General features: G+C 40.9%; 1 long non-coding RNA gene across 1 annotated transcript; it reads left to right on the forward strand.

The window, feature by feature from the left end:
- Window positions 1-385: 385 nt before the first annotated feature.
- Window positions 386-12,123, forward strand: LOC116067473. The gene is made up of 3 exons (XR_004109221.2): window positions 386-396; window positions 6,738-6,742; window positions 11,949-12,123. It is a non-coding gene; the product is annotated as an uncharacterized LOC116067473 (long non-coding RNA).
- The last annotated feature ends 1,293 nt before the right edge of the window (window positions 12,124-13,416 follow it).

Raw genomic sequence — 13,416 nt, forward strand, 5'->3', positions numbered from 1 at the left:
TGATAGAAAATTATATTCTCTCTTTCACCCTGGGGGGCTTACTACAGTTACTGTCCAGGGAGGAGAACACGATGAATGAAGACTGTAACAGCAAGAAATACAGAATAGGAAAATGGTGTTCATTTGAATATTTAAATAATTCTACAGGGGGCATGCTCGTATTTCCACAAAATTTCATTGACCTCCTATTCACTTCATTTCAAAGTCAAACTCACACTGAAATACAGTATTAATTATTTGAAATCATAAAAGAGGCGAAGAGTAGCTTCTTTGGAGTTAATTATGCACATAACATTCAAGCCGCATTCTCTCTCAAAGAGGAGCTCCTCTCTTCATTTTATGAAACAAGGAATGCAATATTGTAAAAAATGGTGTTATGAACACTTCCTTACCCGAGTGTTTCTGATATGCATGATGGTGCATATCACATGTAACATTTATTATCTTATTTAAATAAGCACGACGAAAAAAGCTGTTGCCATGTATGCAATGTTGCAAGATATACTTTCCATACTATTTCAGCTCTCATTTTTATTAATTGATAGATTATTTGTTGTTTACAAAACAATCTTAAGGTTCTTATATGAAGCTTTTCAAAAAAGGGCTTTTTCCCCACTACATACTGTGCATGATTGTAAATTCATATTAAAGCTGCACTTGTATTCCTGTCTCAGCAACCACAAATACTAGACGCACCTATGATGGAGTCAAGGATGTGCTGTAGCTACCATTGAAGATACTGAAGTCTTCTTCTCTGTTTTTTTTTAATTAATGTATTGTTAATTTGAGGGTTTTAGCAACCCGGAGTAATTTATATTCAGCAATCAAAAGCTTTTACACAGTGGGTTTTAAGGTGCTTACACACCAACCAGACGGCCGACCGTCGGCAGAAAAGCCAGTCGGACTGATCAGTCGGGTCCCCGAGATCCAAAAAAATGCCTCAAAACACCCTGAGGCGACGCCGACTTGAGCGTACGTTCTGCGCGTGCGCGAAACGTAATACGTCTCCCTAGCAGCAGGCGGCGCTGCTCTGTATTGTTTCCCAGAAAATGAAAACCGGCAGCTGATTGGACGAACGTGTCACGTGGGTCTTTTTTCTCCGGAAATTCACAGCCAGACTGTCATGGCGGCTTGTTCAGAATACGATCTCATATTGTACTAAAATAGTTCACCGATACGTGTTTCTGAAAACATTTTAAGCGAGAAATAGGCCATACAGTTGCTGAATCTGTCTTAATTTCAGATCGACAAAGGTCAGTTTAAAAGATTTTTGTCAGATTTTGAGAGGCTCATCCGCTCCCCATTTCTGGGTGAGTCCCGACTGCCCTGTCGCCAAAGTGAAGGCCGACGGCTCCTTGGACAGACGACGGCACGGAATACACCGAACAGACTCGAGTCACCCACCTCGCCAGACGGTCCGACGGCCAATAATCGGCTCTGTGTGTCAGCGCCCTTAGGGAATTCAAATGCCATTGCCCCACACACACACACACACACACCCCAAACTGGTTCATTTTCCTGAGAAAAAAAACCTGCAGGATTTCATGATTTTTAGCATGTGTTTGTTTGCATACTGTAGGATATCATAATGTAGAAAGCCTTTACGCAACTGTTGCAGATATAGCCTGACCATAATGTCATTACCACAGTAATAAAAATGGTTTAAAAAGATATTTAAAAAGATAAAAACTTTTCATCTGCAACAGTTTTTTTTCTCTCACTTTTTTCACACAGTTTACTTTTGTACTCTGTGGCATGTATTCATGGGAAATCAATTAGCACAGCTGTAAACACAACCAGCGGCAATGTAAGGGTTAATGCCTGACGAGGTGTCCATTGTCAGGTATTAATGGACGATGCGAGGCGTGAACCGTCCAACGCGCCGATTTTTTTAAACATTAATTCTTATTTTAATACGTTTTACAATTGAATCTAAAGTTTTTCCAAACAATAACTCTGTTTCCCTTGCTACACCTGAGGGTTTGACTAATATCTGGAACAATCATTCCCATCCCATAAGATTCTTATGCAATGCAAACATTATTCCCTGCTCCACGGAATACAACGAACCTTAGAAACGACTTGACACCCTTAGCAACAGGCAGGGGCGCAACTACCCAGTGTCAGAGTAGTATGCAGCAACAATGTTGGGGTATTAATGTATGGTGTTTAAATAATAAAGGTTTATTTTAAAGTATATCAGCCACTGTAGGCCTACCAAAATTATAAATAATTATATGAGATATATATATATATATATATATATATATATATATATATATATATATATATATATATATATATATATATAAACTTTATTTTCATTACAATAAATAAATCATCATTGATGACTTTCGAACATATGTGTTGCTGATGTTTAAATTTGCGTTCTGATTTCTTTACTACATCTCCGCTGTCAGACATAGGCTAATTGTTATATTTCCCACATGCGCCAGGTTTTGATACAGAAATGCATTTTTCATTCGCAATGGCAAGATTAGCCTAATAGCATATAACAAAACATGTTAAATTATTTCGATTCGGCATTAGAAGTGATCAGACTTCATCTGTAAGTAACACTAATGTTAAAGTGCAAAATTAAACGAAAGTGAGCAGGACTCGGAGCTTGAACTGGACATTTAGTTTTGTGTGGTCTAATAGAACTCCTACCTGATGTCATCACTGGTCTCATCTCTACGTGATGCCATCGCCGACCTCATGTCTGTCTCATTCACTCCTCGCCTGTGTTCTTCTCCACGAAGACATATTGTCAAAAACGTAATATATTTTCCATATTAGTTTTTCCATATTAATAATATTAAGAAATGAATTTGGGCGCCCGGATGGTCAGTTGGTAGAGCGGGTGCCCATATATAGAGGTTTACTCCTCGATACAGTGGGCCCGGATTCGGCTCCGACCTGCGGCCCTTTGCTGCATGTCATTTCCCCTCTCTCTCCCCTTTCATGTATTCAGCTGTCCTGTCAAGAAAAGGCCTAAAATGGCCACACAAAAATATAATTAAAAAAAAATATTAAGAAATGAATCTGTTGGTGTCAAGTGGCTGCCTCTACACTTTCACCTAATGTTAGACCTACCTGTTGCCTTCCCCTGTCTTTCCTGATCCACCATCCTCACACCTGAATGGAATGAACTCAGTGTTAAATATAACAGCCTAAATTAAATTTGTATCAGCGTAGTGATGGCATCTGATAAGACAACTATTATACAGTAAGGTTGTGCTGTTGAAATTACATTTACATTATGGATTTTAAAAAGTAAAAATATGGAGAGCCACTTAGCACAGACCTTTAAAGAGAGAGAGAGATGTGACCCTGTAATTACAGCTTCCATGTCACCCAACAGATGTAACTATAGCCTGTATATGTCTGACAGCACAGCTAACATGAACAGCTAATGGTAAAACAAAATATATTAATGATTCCATGGTAAACAAGAGTTATTGCATAAGTTATGTTTTCCAGCTTCTAGTCATTTATTGTGCATGCTACCTTATATTTACCAGTTGTTATTTTACCTTAGTAAAATTGAGATATGTCATGCATGGGATTGGTACCATAGGGTTTAACCAAAATCTAAATGTAGCTATCAGGAACATTGGTTTGCATTAAGCTAACCGTAAATCCCACTTTAGTTGCTAGTGTTAGCAAACACTAGCTAGTCTGAGAACAGTCTGTTAACATAAATATTTGCAAGCCTCCAAGTATGGTAGCAAATGAATGCATGATTCCATGGTAAACCCCCTTTTGGCTGCTACATTCCCAGTGTTAGCAAACGCTAGCTAGTCTGTTAACATGAATATTTGCAATCTTCCAAGCACAGACGTCATATTTTAACGTCATTCCCTTTCACCATCCACTTATTTAACTACTGTCGCATCCCTTGACATGCTATCTACTTTTCCCTTTTTCTATTTTTAGCCCCCGACAGCTTTTTTGTTTTATCCATCTTTTTCCATAGACGACATCTCACTACGTGAGTACGCTCGTACGTGCTCGCTCAGTGCTCACAGCGACCCCCTCCCCCTCCCTCTTCTATTAACATTCTATGATGGAATCTTCTGAAAGGGCGCCTACTCTAGCCTGTTAGTCTTCTAAAATGTTATATAACATTGAGGAAATGCAGAAATGATTTAGAAACGCACAACAGCAGCTACATATAGAAAATACCCACAAAAAAAAAAAAATCGCTTTGGCTCCCCCATAGTGCAGCCCCTATGCGCTGCATATAGCGCATACCCACTTTTTGCGCCACTGGCAATGGGAGATATTTATGTAGTCCGTCTCAGATCGTAGAACCCTTCAGCTCAGCTACAAGCCAGAAAGCTAACGCTATGCTAGCAAGATCCAAAGTCAATAACATTGTGTACAGTTGGCAATCAGTACAAATAATTTGACATTATGTTTAACATCAAGACAAGCTAGCTATCAGCCATGTCATTGTCCCCAAAACAATATAACGACTTTTACGAACAATTTCATCTGTGATTTGAAACGTTACTGTCGGCCGCAGCCTGAAGTAGCGACCTGAACAGTGAACGGGATGTGATATAGCGTTATTCGCTGTGAAACAAAGTCAGTTCAGAGGGGCAGTATAACTTATTTCTTTCAGCTTGTGTGTTAGAAATAGACTGTTAAAGTCAATGGTGTTAGCACCATCCTGTGGTGTTCTGAGAACAAGGCACTGAAGCACTACACAGTGTTGGAAATGACAGATTCACATTTTCTTTTTGTTTTAATGTAGCGCATTCATTTAGAACAGCAAACAGTCAGTTTCACTGGAACTCCTTTAGTGGTGTCTTATAACACATTTTTATGGAAGCCCTGCAGCCAATCAGAATCGAGTATTCACCCAGACCATGGTATAAGCTATAATAATCAGGAGGATGTAGTAATGAAAGCGGATTAAGTGCTGGGCCAGAGGTAACATGATGCTTTATTTATGACTCGTGATAAACCAGTGAGTGTATCCAACAAAGACAAAACACAGTAACCACATATGTGGTCAAAATTGAGTTAAGCCCTGAAAATAACTGATTTGACTTTACATGTAAAAAGTATTATTCATCTTTCTTTGAAAACAACATGTCACTTTTTGCAATAACTACAAAGCCGCATGTACACAGTTACTGTACTCTTGCTTGCTAATCTCTGGGCTCTAAAACCTGTCTCACCTATACTGCACTGTCTGTCACAAAGAGAATGCCAACTAGCTAAAGCAAGAGAGGCAGCCTTACATCAAGTTAAAGATAGGTAGGGAGATTGCCAGAGCTAGTCTTAGCTTTAAGCTACATGTACTTGCTTTCCCCCCCAACTTTAATCTGCAATTTAAAAACTTGCTAGATCAAGTTAAAGAGAACAGTTAACCCACATTACCAAATGAGTGTACCAAATGATAAATAGCTTAGCAGTGTAGCAATAACCAGTTCCTTTGGTGTGGTTAACTTACTTTTAAACAGTGGCAGTTCTACATTGAATTACACCCTGGGCGTTTTTTGTCATTTGTTGACAACAAATGACATGAGAAGACCAAAGCTGTCTCTCAATACTTTCCAACATTCCGAAGCTCATTTATTTCTACTGAAAACGTCAATCTTTAACATGCGTATAGGATGTGTGTTGGCGGCCTATTGGTTAAAGAATTGATTTGAAATTTTTCGAGTCAATCTTAAAACAATTTGTAGTAAATGAATGCACCTTGACTTACATATTTACATGCACTGTAGCTACCTGTAGTATGTACAGCATGACCTGTGTACTACTAACTGCTAATCACTTCCTATCAACATGCTGCTCATTGATGTGTTTTTAACAAGATGTTGCTCATTAATGTGTTTTTGGAGGAAGATTTTTCAGGCTGTGGTTTGGGTCTTTAATGGGATTTATTGATTAATAAATACAAACTATCACCAGCCTTAACCTTTAATTGATTAGTAGTTTTTAAAGACAAAAAATACAGATTACTTTGTTGCTGCATTATGACATCGCAATCACTATATTTGACTACAATATCCCTAAAAGCATGTTTTGGGTGTATTTCAATATGGGGGTAATACTCAGGTGTCCACTTGTATAGAAATTATGTGAAAATGTACCCCAGCACATACAGTAATGATATGCGACGTCCCAAACTGGACACAAATATGAATATTTCAATGGATATTTCAAATATAGCCTATTTAAGACTTAGCCTATAATGAACTATGTGTGGAGCTAATTCTCTGCTTTGGTAGGACACACACACACACACACACACACACACACACACACACACGCATCCCCTGAATGCGCCCACGGCCGCATGCGTCGCTCCTCCTTGTGAATCCTAAATAGCGCGCCGAGCCGCAGAGCTGGATGGCATCGCAGGGTGTCCGGTACCAGACTGGAGCAAAGACCACGATAGGAGCCGTTAGCGCGGATACAACTGCCCACCGGCCTGGGAGTGCACCATCCCTTTATCACTATTAAATTACTGTTCTGTTATTATCAACGTTTCATTCCTTTGAAGACATTTGGCAGAGCAGCATTGTCTTTTTTTTTACCAAGTTGGACTGCTTTAGTGAACTTCTACTATCTAGCCTACTTTTAGTTCTCAACACAGTCTGTTTTAGCCCCCCTCCCCTTTCCCCTTCCGCCAATTTTCCAATTCCCCACACAGTGAAATGATAGATAATAGATAACCGCTTCGCAGCGCAGAGGAGTTGTATTTTTTTTTTAAGTGCTCGTGCCGCCCCCCCATGTGTCATGAAAAAATGCCGCCCCGGGTGGCTGCCTGCATCGCCCGTGCCAAAAAACTACTGCTTTTAAATCATATAGGCTATATGCATTTCAGTGTAGATTTATTTATTATATTGTAATATTGCTAGTAGATGGACAGACAGAATAAGAGATATACAATCCTCCAATAAACATGAATTAAACTGAATTAAACTATGAGCTGTGAATATTTCTTTTTTTCTTAAACAAAGTAGTCCAACTGAATAGGAAAGCTGAAAAAAAACACACTGCATTTTGGTTTTTTTCAGTATGTTTTTTTGTGTGTGTTATGTTCAGTTGCTGGCCTGAAATTTTTAAACCTGTTTTTCACAACTTCATTGTTCTCTGCATTTGAGGGCAGCGTGCAATGTTTTCCTTTTTTTACTGGAGCTTTAAATTCAACTTGTATTTCCAAATGGCCCTAAAAAATATAGAAAAAAAAAGAATAGCTATTCAAGTCAAGTACATGGTGTTTATTAAGCATACAAATTTGCCTCAAGGGGCTTCTCAATCTGTACAGTATATGACACCCTTTATCCTTGGATTCTCTACTTGGATAACCCCCCAAAAAAACATGTATTCTGGTATCGATGGGGTCAGCCATATTTCTGTGAGGCAGAATATGCCAATGCATCTGAAATATGCATATGGAAGTGTTGTATATTTCACAATATCACAGAGGAACCTTTTTACACCACTGTATCCTTTATTATAATAGTGTGTGATGTAATTACCGTGTATGTGTGCAGTTGTTTGTTCATTTGTCCCTCAGCGTTGACTGACATTACAAGATTTCTTCAACTAATTAAACCGGTATTGTAGCGTCTTTGTGGGGTTTAAGGAGATGGGAGACAACCCTGAAGCAAAACTGAGAGGGTCTTTTTTTACCCCTAAACCATTTGTGTGGGCTGACTTAATTGAGTTGACATTATATCAAAAATCTTGCACTGTGCATTGCCCCTAACCTGTTCTCTGAGTATTTGAAGGTCCTTAACACAACAGATGGAGCTCATGGGGTGTGGGTTTCCTTTTAATTACTTTGCCTCAATAAGCAATTTACATTTGATAAGGTGGCTTACAAGGAACACCAATTAATTCTCACAGATGCTTTTTAATTAATGGGAAGTGGAATACAGGGTACATGGAGGAAATTGATTTATAGCAGCTGGAACACAATGTATTTAACCTCAAAAGCCAAGAGGAGTTAGAGCCTAACTTTCAATGCATCTTCTAGTCTATCAATCTAATAGTTGCCCATGAATAGACTAACTTACTAGAGCCCTGGGGCTAAAATGGGCTGGTGCACCTCTATTCGTAAACTTGGAGCGATTTCCCCTTGGTTTGGTTTGGTTTCACACCTGGAAAATCCAAATGTACCAAAATGCATCATTACAAAGCACGCAAGAACGTTCACTCCCCTTATTGGTCAGATGTGTCTGGGGTGGTAACAAGAAAGTAAATACAGGAAAAAGGTCCTGTGTTCTGGACTAGTTGATATTTCTTACATCTCCATGGTCAACCCATGACCATGACAACAAATGACTCTGCTGTGCCGGTGTCTGTCTCCAACTTAGCGGCGGCTGGTTTGCATAGCAGATTGCAAAGCACACCTGACTACAGGAGCCGTTTAGCTCAGCCTTGTGGAGTACAGTTGGGGCGGTTCGAGTGAACCGCTCCAGAGTTTGAGTACGCTTGTTTGGTCCGCTTTTGGTGCGTACCCGAGTGTGATTGCCACATTCAAACCTGCCCAAACATACCACACCAATGGGGCAAACAAACGCTGGTGCGATTCAACTGAACTACATGGGGCAGGTGTGAAAGCCCCCTTAGTCAGCAGACTGAACAGGGGGTTGGGCACAAAAGGACTAAGAGCCACCTACATGAAATAGTCAAGATTAATAAGCCCTGAGTTCAGACCCAAGTTAAGACCAAAAAATCTCAAGTCCAGTCCCTAGTCAAGACCAACTAGTTCCATATCTGGTCCTAAATCTAAACCAACACGTCTGGAATTATGTACCAAGTCAAGACTAACAAGTCCCACGTCAATCCCAAGTCAAGACAGACAAGTCCTAACAAGTCAAGTCTCAAGTCAAGATCAACAAGTCCAGAGTATAGTCCCAAATCATGATTGATTAACAACCCCTGGGTTCAGACCAAAGTTAAGACCAACAAATCCCAAATCCAGTCCCAAGTCAAGACTAACAAATTTCGAGTTACCTAAATAAATCCCAACAAGAGTCAAGAGAAAGACATCCAAAGTCCATTCCCAAATCAAGACCAACAAGTCCCAAACCAAGTCCCAGGTCCAGTCCCAAGCCACAACCAACAAGTCCAGATTCCTCTTTATGATTCAAGACCAAGTCTTTGACCTTTCAAGACTTTGCACAGGCTACAATATTAAATTGTTTAAAGAAGAGTGTGTGACTTGAAAACATGTATTGAGCATTTCAGGGTCACACTAATACAGAAAGATGATAATAACATATCTGCGTATAGTTGGATTAGTTTGCATGTTTTTCAGAAGGTCAGAAAACAAGCAGAAGCAAACACCCCTCCTCCCCATCCCATACACACCCAAACCTCTTGTACTCGAGTTATCTCGTAGTCTGTGGATTGATGAGTTTTCTTCAGCCTGGTCGGCCAAGTGTAAAATCCTGTGTAATACATTCCTTTTTAATTTGGGTCGCCTCTAGTTGCTGCATACCAATGCAGTCTTGCAAGGCCTGCATGTAGGTGGCTCTAAGTCCTTTTCTGCCCCGCCCTGCCAGTCTGCTTACTAACATCTCCTCTCAGCATCTGACTCAAATTTGTGTGCACAGCTTACACTGTTTGTCCTCACCTCTACCTATCAACAGTGTGCAATTAAATTGTAAAACCATATTACTGCATAAAGCTCTTAGTGATTTGTGAATGGACATACCTCATTTTAACTTACTCTATGATTTGGTCTTGAATTTGAAATTGCATCAGCCCATTTTGTGTGTGTATTTCTGCAATAAAATGTCTATGTTATATGTGTTGTTGAGTTGTGTACTTTATCCTAAATGTTTCCAACAATGTTCAAATCCAGAGAAATCTAATTAAAATCAACAATGTGTACTGTAAGGTAACTTCAGGACATTTGTAGCGTAATAATAATAATATTACCTTAAATATATGACGATTAACTCATACCTCAAAACGATGCATCGTAAAACTATACATTTGTACTGCAGATGAAGGCAAGTGATGACACTAAACTTCAGAAACCTCAGAGTCCTGGTGGGCAGCCATCGGCCTAATAATTTTAGCAGTGGGTATAATGGAATGGCATGATTATGAATTTCAATGTTTGTAATAATACGCTTTAAAGGAGATTTTGGTCTAAAGCTTATTAATCAACAATTATTGATTTCCTAATTTGGACTTTAACACAAAGCATCTAACATCAGCAGGTATTGTGTCACTGTCCCTGAGGCAAAGTTATCTGTTCACTGCTAGTCCAGGGGAGGAGGGCTCAGGAACATACCATCCTGTTAATCTTAGTACTCACATAAGCAAAGAGGCAATTACACCTTATCAGAGAGCCCCAGGGAGAGATGTGGAGGATGATAGCATTAATTTTATTAACAGAGGTGTTGTGTTGTAAGGTGGGTGATATTGATGGGATGTTAGTCATTGTTGCTGAGCAACTGTCCACAGTCTCCTTGACCTGATTTATCTGAATATTTTGTGCTTGAGGGAGAGAGATGATCTAGTTAGGACAGAGAGAAGAAGATGGTGGGCCGAGATGCTTTTATTCTGAAAGAAAGAAAAAAACTCTGGAAACAGACGCATGGGCATTAGGGTTACTCTTCCATACAGCATGTTTTTATTTGTTGCTCATTCGTCAAACTCCTTCACAGCTTCATGCATAAACACACTCTATCACACACACAAACCGATGTCTTCATTTGCCTCCATACTGCCTTCATAAGGGTGTGTGTGCCGTGTGCTGAATGAAGGTTGTTGCTGAGTGTGCTGTTTTCCCAGCTGTACCACCCTGCCTGCTTTCCACTGAAGCCTGACGAATTTGTCTTCATTCTATACCAAGGACCCAAGTCACTCTGACACAAACCAGACAAGGAAACCCTGGATAGTTCCTGTCTGGCTGAATGGAGCAGAATGGGGAAAAAAAATCACATCACAGCATTGTGTCCTATGTAGTGTATCTGTTGTTGTTGTTGTTGTTGTTGTTGTTGTTGTTGTTGTTAGTTCAATCAATAAATCCATTTTATTTGTCACATGAAATCGTATGAGGTATAATTCCAGTGAAAAGTTATCCCATCAGCTCCTTCAACCTGTGCATGATTCATCAAAAAGCAGAATGTGGCCGTCACACAGAAAGAATCACCCGGTTGAATAGCACCGACACTCCAGGATCCTGCCAAGTCTCGGCGAAAGGATACCACAGCTCCCGACATCCCGCTAGAATCCGACGGAGGCCATGAAGTTCAGCGTCTGACGCCTGCACACTGGCTGTAGGACGCCCAGCAGAGAAGAGGCAGTCGGTGTTCAATTCCTCCACGCTTTCCCTGGTGACCCCTGCGATGTAGAGATAGAGATGGACGCAGAGATGGTTTTGCTTGTCCATGTTGTTGGGATCGTAGCCATAGGTCGTAGCCATCTTCACCTTTCTCTCGGTCTTTAAAAACTTTGACCGGCCAGGCTAGCAAAGCCAGAAGGAGACTGCTGAGTTGATTTCCCGATCCACACGTGGTTGACACCGTCACTGTCAACCACATAAAGCCCAGTTCAGACCAGAGATTAATGACGACACAAGTTGAAACTTGCAACTATTTGCAATGCGCTGGTCTGCAAAGTTCAAGCCTGCAAATTCACACCAATGCTAGACGGTGTATCATCGCCATAGCAACGGCTCTTTTTACTTCCGTCTTAACTTCTGACTTTCAAGCTTTTTTGTAGCTGGATTTATCATTTGTGCTGTCTAAATATGAATGTAGATAATGTTAGTGATAGTAAGATGTCTGCTACAGCTTCATTTCTAGTGATGAAACGGCTAGAACAACAAGCTCTTCATCTTACACCTCATAGTGGCCGCTCCTCACTGTTCCTCCTTTACTCCTGAAATAATTGTGTGAATGCTGATTCGCCCTCTTCCCAGCTGGACGTGCATGGAACACCTCCCTGGGGAGGCACCTCCTCAACTGGCTCTTTTAGACGCAAAGGAGCAGCGGCTCTACTCCGAGTTCCTCACAGATGACTGAGCTTCTCACCCTATCTCTAAGGGAGACACCAGCCACCCTCCTGAGAAAACCCATTTCAGCCACTTGTACCCACAATCTAGTTCTTTCAGTCATGACCCAGCCATCTTGATCCCCCGCTGCCGGTAGAGTTTAGATTCTCTGCCCGACCCGGGCCGTGGGTCGGGCCGACATTTCCCGCCACCATCATCGGGCCGGGCCCTTGATCAAGCATTTGTGTTTTTTTAATCATTACTTTATTAGCCAAGGAGAAAGCTATGCCATAATCATGCACAGCGTCTCCTCCACTCGCACACATCACACCGGGCCTGCTGTGCTGTATGGTGTAGCTTAAGTGCAACATGGAGCTTGAAGATGTAAAGCAAAAAATTAAAACAGGAGAATTAGCCTACCTTTGAGCAAGTTTGGAGGAAGTCGGAGGTATGGAACCATTTTAAACAAGTCGTGGGCAGTGACAACATATGTGTTGGCTTTGTTGAGTGCATTAAGTGTGGCACGTTGCTTGCCTATGACAGCAAAAAAATGGGGACAATGAACAGACACATGAAGCAGGCTCGCCATGGCAGAAAAGATGATAGTCATCCTTCAATGTCCTCTTTTGTTACTTCTTCAAGCATACCCCTTCTAAACAGATTTCAGTTCAAACAACTCGGAATTGTAGTTGAGAACATCAGTTATAACGGCCCACGTGTTAAAAAAAATGTCGGGTTTAAATCGAGCTCGGGCTCATAATTACAGTTAATGTGTCGGGCCGGGCCGGGCTCGGACACAATGTGCACGGGCTCGGGTAGGGTCGGGCTTGATATTTTGGGCCCGATCTAAGCTTTATCCCCCGGCCAATCTCCCGCTCCATTGTCTCCTCACTCGCGAACAAGACCCTGAGGTACTTCACTTGGGGTAAGGATTCATTCCCCACCCGGAATTTACTCAAAAGGTGAAAAACAAAGGGTTAACTCAACCAGTGTAATTGTGTAATGTCTGTGTAACTAAAACTAAATCTGCTATCAGACATGAAGTTGCACCATAATTAATGAGTCCAGCAGAATGGATCCACAGTAGCTGTTCTTTACTCCTCTTATCATCCATATCCCACCGCTGCACTCTGTCCAATACAGAAGTCCCTCTGGAGCGGTTCCAAATCAATCACATTGGCAGAACTATTATCCTGCTCAATCACATCAGCCAGCTGATCACCTCAACACATCTGAATGCCACAGTAAATCACACACACTCGCACAGTAATACATAACCTCACTCTGACACGTGTGTGCTGCGATTAGACATCATTATTTCTGTACTCCTGTCTATTAGATCTGTGTAATATGAAACACAGGAGATGCATGAACTCCTTTGCCTTTACCATTGGGGTTGTGATAATCAACACTAATGGGTAGGTTGC

This window comes from Sander lucioperca, chromosome 22, assembly GCF_008315115.2.
Source record: "Sander lucioperca isolate FBNREF2018 chromosome 22, SLUC_FBN_1.2, whole genome shotgun sequence".
In the NCBI taxonomy this organism is placed as follows: domain Eukaryota; kingdom Metazoa; phylum Chordata; class Actinopteri; order Perciformes; family Percidae; genus Sander; species Sander lucioperca.